Here is a 10740-nt window from a genome sequence, read left to right on the forward strand (position 1 = left end):
ATTTATCTAAAGAACATAGTAACAAACTTAGTTCTCTGTTGGAGCTTCTTCGAGATGAACCGGAGTTTGTTAATAACGTATTACTAGAATGTAACCATATAATGAAAACTAAACTTGAACAACTTTACAAAAAACTCAGTAACCTCTATATGAACACAACTGAACCGAATAAGGTCAATTTAAAAGATAGCTACAGTTATAAAGATGTGAACATAAAAATTGATCCACCAAGGACTATCAACATAATCTCCAAAAACGATACTACAAAACAATTGGCAGAACATTCCACTATGAGTTATATTGTGGATGAAACTGTGGATATAAACAACGAACAAAATTGCATGGTAGCTTCTAACATACTTAACCTTTCCAAATATGATCTGAATTCCGAAGAGGTTTCTGTTTTATCCAAGGGATTAACTTTCTCACCAACACCAAAGTTCAATCATATGGATTTTCTTGCTGATGCCCTCGCTTTTGCGCGTAATATAAGGCTAAAGTTTCATTTTCTACAAAACACAATGAATGATAATAAAATCCCAAATTCAGTTGCTAAGTTCAAACCGAAGTCAAATTGGACCCCTCCTAATCTTCCACCAGATCATCCGATTGAACAATTCATAAATGTCATCTTATCGAATTTGTCACATCATGAATTCACGGATTCATTAAAAAGTAATGACAATTTAACAGCAGGAGAAAGAAAAGCTATCACATCTCTTAGGAACAATAAAGACATAATAATTTTACCAGCAGATAAGGGCAACACAATAGTACTTCTAGATCTCGATGATTATATTTTTGAAATTAAGAAACAATTAAACGATACAAAATTTTACAAACAAATCGATTATGACCCAACTGAACGTTTTAACAATGATATTAAGCAATTTCTCGCAGTTGAGGGCCCAAAAGAAGATATAAGTCAAGAAACATTAGCTCTCCTAACTCCTGACGTACCAAGAACCCCTGTTTTCTATATTTTACCTAAAATACATAAGGAAACAAGGCCACCACCAGGGAGACCGATAGTTTCGGGTTATGGTTCTCCAACAGAAAGAATCTCCAGCTTTATCGACGACATTTTGCAGCCAATGGTGAAAAATTTGAAGTCACACATCAAGAACACTGATCACTTCATCGCAAGACTGAATGAAATGAAGCAACCCATTCCCAGCGATGTAATTATGGTTACCATTGATGTCCAGTCTCTATACACAAACATTCCTCACAATTTGGGGCGAAGAAGCTATTCATAGTTTTTTAAGAACTAGACCTAAGCAAGCCAGTCCCAGCACAAAATTTATAATGACATTACTTAATTTTATTTTAACTATGAACAACTTTAAATTTCAAGATAAAAATTACCTCCAAATTAATGGAACAGCTATGGGCACCAGGATGGCACCTGCGTATGCTAATCTATTTATGGCAAAATTAGAAGAAGATTTTTTGAATTCTCAATCCTACAAACCTCTTGTATGGTTGAGATTCATTGACGATATTTTTATGATCTGGAATAATAGCTTTGAACATTTAAAAGAATTTTTGGAAAATCTGAACAAATTCTCTATTTTGAAATTTACCTGGAAATTTTCTAAAGAAATCATAACATTCTTGGATGTAGATGTTTTTATTAAATCTGGATTTCTCAAAACAAAAATTCATATTAAAGAAAGTAACACAATGGATTATCTACATTTCAACAGCTGCCATCCTGTACATGTCAAAAAATCAGTACCAAAGGGTTTATCAGCTAGGGCCAAAAAATTATGTACTGATAGTGCAGATTATCAAAATTATCTAGAAAAACTTGGAAATGCATTTGTCAAAAGAAAATATCCTTCAAAATTTATAAATAATCAAATTAAACACCCTAATGTTCATAAAATCCAAAATAATGATGATGTAAAATTTATAACAAAATATTTTCCTGGTTTATATAAAACAAACAATATTCTAAGAACGGCACACAAAATTCTTGAATCTTCACCAATTACTAAAAACTTATTTTCAAAACCACCCAGGCTAGTGTTTCGTAGAAATACTAACCTGAAAAATCTTCTGGTACGGCCCAAATTGCCACCCTACTGACATTCAAAATTCAGAAAAGAAGAAAAGTTTTAAGTGTCAACCCTGTAAAGACAAACGATGTAATACTTGCAAAATTATAAAATCGTCAAATTTTTTTACCAGTAGTAAAACAAAGAAAATTTACCCTATTAGAGGAGAAATTAATTGCAAAAGCAAAAATGTAATTTATCAATTAACATGTAAAAATTGTGCAATGGATTATGTTGGATTGACAACCAATCCATTGCACATAAGAATGAATAATCATCGTTGTTCGTCTAAAAAACAGGATGAAAAAATTGGTTTCACAACACGCATTAGGCCACAAACAAAATTTTGAACAATGTTATTCATTGAAAGGTATTTGCAAAGTACCAGAAGATGGAAACAAAATTTACTTAGAAAATTTAGAACAGGCACATCAGTTAATATTAAAATCAAAAGTACCCTTTGGTCTGAATAAAAGATGAAATGATCAATTGTTTTTGTTTTTATAATTTTTTCTAAATTATTTTTCTAAATTCTTTCTCTGTTCATGATATTTCTCTTTGGTGTTAATCACATGTTCAAAAATTCCTGTTTATTTATTTATTTATGCAAATGTTTATTTATTTATTTACTTGTGTAAATTTTGTTGCTGTGTTATTTTTGTTTTATACTTTTTATTATACCTTTTATTATACCTTTTTGAAAACGGCAAAGCCGAAATATTAAAGGAAATTTAAACTAAGAAGTCTAATTTGTTATAATAGAGCAATTCTGCATTATACAACCGAAGTGAATATATATATATATATATATATATATATATATATATATATATATATATATATATATATATATATATATAATTCAATGGAACTATTTCGAATTACTTCAAGAATTTTTATTCATATTTAAGCAATTACTTATATTTTGATATTTTTATTATACTAACAGCTGTCACGTTTATTCGATATATGATACCAATAACAAAGTTTTTTAGAAATATCATTACTATGTCATACATATCACTATAATAGATAGTATTCTCAAATAACACCGAAACATTAAAAAAATATGCCTGAAATAAGAATCTTTATCGTCCTAACAATAAAGGAATCAACAATCTGATAATTATCATCCCTAAAGTTATAACTTATTTTCTCAACATCAAAATTAAATGAGTTTATTGTTTTGGAACATTATACGACAGAAAATGCGCTTACAACTGTTTCTATTGTAATTTTAACGCTGCAGGTGGACAGTAATGTCTAATTGTACAGTGACCTATTTCATAAGGCAGAAGTGCCCTAAGATAATGTAGCTGTTATCATACTAACTAAGGTAGTAATAACGATATGACTGATTTCACCCTATGTCACAAATATTCTCATGGTTCATCCATCACACAGTCCACCGCAAATTCAACTCAGTCATGTTTTTGAAAATATAATTATTGTTTCACTGGCATCCAGCAAGTAAGAGAACTGACTGTAATTACAATAATATTAAAACGTATTCCTCAAAATCTCTTGTGGTTTCCATTACCGTAATTGGTCTAGCATTAACTCACGAGAGTGTACTGTACAGTTGTTAACAAAAAAGATAACAATAGCCAATTTAGTTCGCAAATGACTCGAAGAGAAGTTAGGTGAGAAAAGCATCCATCATCAATGTCAAGTTTTAAAGCTAAATACCGCAGTTTAGCAAAATTCAAGTTTTGAAGAAATTGTAGACTAGGAACTAACGCAGGAGATAATTACTTTTAAGCTGGACTGTATATATATATATATATATATATATATATATATATATATATACATTTATATATATATATATATATATATATATATATATATATAAAACACAAATATTTAAGACTGACAAAAATTGGTAAGTCAAAATCATAAACATATTCCTAACATCCTACTCTAAGTCAGGATAAGGACAAATGAAAACTCACAACCCAACACAAATATAAATCATCTGGCTGAGACCATTGTAGCCAAATTAAGACAACAGCTACAACAAGGTACGGATATCGTCATTGTAAAAGCTGAGCATTTTGCCGTAACTCTCAAAAGCAGACAAAAAACTGAATGACTGGTCTATTTTATGTTTCAGTGGAGGCGAATGGTGGACTGTTCCCTCCACCCCATTTTTTAATCGTGTCTTTTTCAAGACTAAACAAGTACCACATGTTTTATGTTATTTTACAAATGAAGATCAAAGAAGATACTAAATTTTGAAATGTGGTGTTTCTTTTGTCATAACGCAACAATTGCAAATGCCCGACTTATTATATCTATTAGTATATTGTATCTGAAAAAAAGAACTATTATATCACAAACCTGTTTTGAAATAAAATGTCCATTGGATAGTTTTTATTAGATTTTTGTGTTTTAATATTTACACTTATTTTAAATATTGTCGAAAAACTGCTAGCACCCAGAAACAATAAGGAAGCAGAACAATTATCCAATTTAGTTTTATGACGGATGTGAAATTTTTAAAACAAATATCTAAGTTATAAAATCATAAATTCGTTTTCACTCATTTTTATGTCATCACTTACATTAATATGGCCACTACTATGTTGTGTGAATCAACCAGATGGAAATGGATCACAGGCTACCGCAATCCGTTAATTAAATAGTAACATCAAAGCGAGAAAGACTAGTGTACAGTTAATTTATTAAGTTTTTTTTTATGCTTTACTAAACATACAATTATACATAAATAACTTTTGAAAACATCTAATAAGCTCATTGTCCAGTTGGTCTTGTTACCATTCAGTTGATATTTTAATGTCATCTCATTAACATACGCAGTATAATTAAGTGCATTTGGTTTAAAGTTAATTAGGTGTAATTGTATTTGTCATTCTTAACATTGGTGTTAGCGTTATTCCTCAAATTTAAATGGTAATTAAACAACCAAATTTATTTGTTATTTTAGAATTTAGTTTATAAGGGCAAACCACTCAACCCGCGTGCATCACATGCTATTCAGTACTACTAATTATATTACTACAACTTTAGCATGTTTTACCAACTCTATTGTAGGTCTGCACATTTTATTATTACTAACTATATAGAAATATCAACTAAATCATGTGTAGTACATTTTAGCAATACTCTCCAAACATTAAACACGTGTATTTAAGTTTTTTTAATGAAGAGTATGTTACGTTCTTAAAAAAAAAGATGCAATAAAAATAAAAGGAATGCAATGAATAGTGGTAGAACTGGTCCCTTACCGAACGATAATTACTTTGTGTTCGATAAATGAAATTCCATTTTCATTTATTCAATGAATTACAATAAATTTTAATTAACTAAGTTTTCTTCAAATTACCTCTTACATAAAATTTGTATAAGCTCGTTGAAAAGTTAAAAATTGCCTTTCAATTCGTGTAAAAAACAAGAGGAAAGAGATCAGCTTATTTGTAAATATTAGTTTTTCTTTCACAGAGGTTGAAATGTAACGCACAAAATTAGTAGGCATTTCATGTGAGACCTAATATTTATCTATCTCTGAATAAATTATAGAGTGCATGCTAAAAACAATCATACTTATATACTTATATCTTAAGTGTGCGTGAGGTTGTGTCTGTATGTTTTCTTTCCGATATATGTTTGCTACATTATCCTATTTCCTTACTAAAGGCGAAGGTATAACTATACGAAGATATCTGCATAAAAGTAGCTCTAATACAATTATTCTCTTCAAATTAATTTTAATAACGTACATAGAGATTTGTGTAAGTGATGAAAATTTAGTGTGAGCACAAAATATCATACCAAAGGAAAATAGATAAGAGATGGTATCAGAGATCCGAAATGTGAAGATAAATGACTATATGATAAGGATTGTCATAAAAAGAAAACAAAAGAACAACACCTTAAACAAATTAAATGTTTTGAATAAGTGCAGAACTGGTATAACTACAGATTGTTGAATGAAAGGTGAGATTTTTCAGTTCTACGAAAAGAAGATATACATAATGAAGTAATTTAGTAAAAGAACTAAATCACAAAAGTAGTAAAATTAGCACTATAAAATGTAATTTTAAATATTAGTTAATATGAAAATGACAAGTATTTTTTTCTACATAAAGGATGGACATTTAATTTACGCTTTGCTACTGTTATTGGGGCGCGGTTAAGCAGGAAAGGGCGGTAAAGCACCGTAGAAAATTTTACACTAGCTTTTAGTGTAGTCATGTCAAGAAATCATATTCGACCTAGTGAAGTTGCTGTAGTTGTGGGATTTCGTAAGTATTTGACCTCTGAAGGCAAACACGATTTGCGACAAGGCAATATTACCGTCCAAATACTTTATAAAATGTATGCCTTTTTAGGAACTATTTATGATTATATTTGTTAAAAACTAATAAACTGTCTACACTTTCTTCAATTTTCTACACTTCTACATCCTTGAAACGCCGTAAATGAACAATTTAAGTTATGTTTACATAGAATTTCGAACACTGTAAGATTTGATAGAACACTGTGAAATTCTTCAATGCTATATTATTTTCAAATTACACATTTCCGAAATTCAAGAAACTAATATTATTTGCGAAATATAAAAACAGTCTTATTCCATTCAATTCGTATAACATGTTTTATATAACTCAAACGATGTGTTTGCAATAAGATTAATTCAGCTTTTATAATTTCATACATACGAGTACATCTGAAATCATAACAACTCCTTAACTAAATACAAGCCCTCTGAAAAAGTGTGACAGTCTCGAGACGTTAACGTTTTCCTGATATTATGATTTTGGTTCCCAGAGGATGTTGGAGCTATAGCTCAGTCAGATAGTGAGTGCATGGAGTGACAGGCGAGGAGGCGGCGCCAGTTTACAGAGAGGGCGAGTCGTAAACCACGGCAATCGTTCAATCGATTCTGTTTAGAGTCGTTGTAGATTTCGTTTAGAAGTACGAGTTCCAAGATCCTGGCGTTAAAACTGAGAGACTGCGGCTTAATTCCTTGAGGAGTTATTTTCGCTGACTGGAAGTGGTACTTTCAGACAAATCAGGAGGAATAGGCCTTTAATCAGGCCACGTTCAAGGTTTTGTATTTTGATCCCTCCTTAAAAATAATTGGTCACGCTGCGGATAAATGAGCCTAAGGCTTTTCCACACTATCGAGCGACAAGATCAATAAACACCTCATTTATTCCTTTCATCATCCCTGGCGCATCCTAGGCACGCTCCGTAGCAAAATCATCCCCTTCGATCATTACAACAATCTTCTGTTCTGGAATCTAGTATCAGGTTTTCAAAATTTAAACACCAGTATTCGAAAAAAAATATCGCAGGACTACATAAACAACGCCAAACATTTGGTGGTTTTACACTGTGTCCCAACACACGGTTGCAAAAGAAAGTCTAAACGTAATAACCGCTACATTAATACAAGAACGAAATTGTACAACTACACCACATTTTGAAGAATAAAATCATTGGACTGATTTGTTCATTGATCCAGCTTTAGCTACAAAGAACTGATATGGAGACTATCTCAAGGCCACTTTCGCTGCGTGCACTCAACACAGCTCCTCCTGTCCAAATATCAGTGATATTCTGTTACATCAGGTTTATAGGGGGCCTTCATCTGTGTGAACAACTGTTTCTTTGCCACTCGTAGTAAACAGACCAAATTGGATGGTCACCTGTGGTCAACTATACAAGTCACACTGTGAAGTAAAAATGTCCGCGTTACTCTTCAGTGGGTAAGGTTTGCCCACATTTTAAGGAATTACAGGCGACGTAGTAATTTGGTAGGTTATTTATCTTCAAAAACTGAACATTGTTGTCTCTATAATCCATCTACATTCAGAATGAAATCTAACAATGTTAATACGCAGTAACATAATTTAATTTTAACGCGCGTTTGTAAGATCTCGATTGTTAGAAAATATAGTGTCGACTTTTCCTCGAGCACTGATGGCGACTAGTGTTTATTGCATGCTTATACAAACGGACAAAAAATTATACAAAAAGTAATTCCCCAGTAGCAAAGACCAGTGGAGTATAATTAATTAGAGCGAGTACCGCATAATGAAAATGTCGCTGCCGAGTGACACATGCGGGCCTTTGTGATTTTACCAAGGTCACCGTTAGATGTGACTGGGGCGAGATACTAGTGGAAGTGAAGTGATACAACCGTGCCAGATCTAAGTTTCATTTATAAAATCCTGCATTGTATTAGATGCAGCAGCTGTATTCTTTATAAAAGTAAATAGAACAGAGAACTTGGCGACTGCAGTGATGTTCAAAGAGTAATCATAGCATACTCTTGTTCATTCATTTCTATATTATAAAGAGAAAAACCTTCGGGGAATTTTAAAATTGCACTCATCGAAATTTCTCTTAAGTTTTTGTAACGAGTAATAACCACAAACTTTTGGAGTATTTATATCAAAAACGTCCAGGGAAGCAAAGCTATTGTTAGAATTATTATTGTCGAGGTGTGGTTTTGTTATTAACTATTTGAGTGATGTTTACTTCGTTATGAAAAACGTTTAAGCGGTATTTTCCCATTATGTTAGTAGAAAGCTAGGGCTAGTCTTTGGCTGAGTTGGTCTCCCATGTGTTAAATACCCGTAGGTTAAGTGTAAAAAACATATACTTTACTGCTTTACAAACATAGCATAATAATATCACGATAGTAAATTAATATAGTTCACCCTACACAATATTAGGGAATAAAACAATAATTTTCGACTTAATAAACGATCTCGTATATTTACGATAAGATACTCTATGAGTTAAATTGACATTTTATGCAAATAAAAAATTAACTTAGACATATGTTTTCTTTATTGCCAAATGAATTAATTTACTTTTGTTCAAACACATTCGCAGTAACAATTTAATCAATGCTATTTTAAAAAAGGTCAGATAAAAAACTCTTCAAATATTTATGGAATCGCCATTGGTAATTTGTTAAGTATTAAACTACTATTTATTCCAACTGATTGCGGAAAAGGTCAAAGTCGTAGTCAACAATGACATCCGTTGTGTAACAGTAAGGGCAGAAAATTATTAATCTAAGTTGCATTTGTAGTTTCATGAACCTCAAGGCAGATAAGGTGTTGTGGAATCTGGAGATCTGTGAGAAGATTTTACGTAATATTTCTCCTATTACATTCTTGTACTTGAGGATACCTTATCTAGGCATTAGATCCAAATAAAATATTCATCGTTGTTCTATTCTGAAACTTTAATATTGGTTTTTAGAGGACTACTTGCATAGTTAAACAATAAAACCTTCAACTCACTTGATATTGTCAGGCAGTTTCATAGACAGTAGCTCAACATATCGATGTGTTCAGAAGACGAACGTTATTTTTCTACGTTAGAATCACACGACTCGCAAATTTCATTCTTGTAAATGTAAGGTTCAATTTATGGAATCCCATGATGTTTTAGACAGTAAATGTGCGTTTTACAAAGATAACTAAAATATGTCAAATTGGTTTCGAAAATACGAGGCGAATATCTAAGATCTAAATTATGAAAAGTAAATGGAAATTGTCAAGGATTAAACATAGGATTGACTGTAGTTTCAACCAAAGCATTGAATGCGTACCGTATTCGTAGATGTTGCATTTACTTCCTTTGCCCTGTTAGCTCATATTTTCAAATTAAAATCTGGTGGGCATACTACCTCGCATTCACTGGTGATTTTCTCTTTTTCCTGAGTCTATATGAGCTGCTATTCAACCTGTTCGGCTCCAAGTAAAACAAGTAACTTCAAGTAGTCGTCTGGTATGAATACGCGTCGAGGGAAAAGCATGAAATTAGTAAATAGATAAGATGCGAAAGATATTATACAAAACCCCTAGTGCCAATTGAAGTATGATATCAAGTGATTCTACATCATAAAGTTCACTGTAAAAATTCATCTCATATACGACACCGATTATGTTATGGTTCCTGATGTTATAGCAAGAAATACACAAGATCTAAAGGTAGTTAATATTCAAAACAATTCCTTGCTTAATACTATAGCAATCCACTAATAATAGCTTAACAAAATAAATTACAATAATAATTTAGAACGTAAATAATACTAGAACGTATTAAATAATAACACGTTGATACATAATAAAGCAAGATTTACAAGACCACTTGAACAGACATTTATGAAATATTCAGCAGATATAGCAGACTATTCAGTTTTGACATTGTTGCATATCCTGTTGTGCATACCAAGATAAATTGCACTGTCAGTGATAGTATAAAGCTCTGCTGCATACAAGCACTGGTTACATTTAACAAATATATACAGTCGTACTGTAGCAGATTTACATTTTTTCTTATAAAACTGTGTATATCGAGATAAATACACTGTCAGTTATACAAGCTATGTTGCATAAACTCACTGGTTACATGTAAATAATATTATGCAATATTCGTATTGTACCATTTTTTTACATTTTTGCACATAAAACTGTGCATATCGAAATAAATTGCACAGTCAGCTAGTTGCAAGCTCTGCTGCATTCAAGCACTGGTAAAATATAACTAGAATTATTCTTTGTTTAAAGTTTGATATTGAAGATGCAAGGTTTAAATGATAATTTCGTAGATTTGACATCGATATACATTATAAAATGTACAGCACAAAGTTTCGAGGATTTAAACTTATCCTCTTTATCGGTTA

The sequence above is a fragment of the Homalodisca vitripennis genome, chromosome 5 (genome assembly GCF_021130785.1).
Source record: "Homalodisca vitripennis isolate AUS2020 chromosome 5, UT_GWSS_2.1, whole genome shotgun sequence".
NCBI classification, from domain to species: domain Eukaryota; kingdom Metazoa; phylum Arthropoda; class Insecta; order Hemiptera; family Cicadellidae; genus Homalodisca; species Homalodisca vitripennis.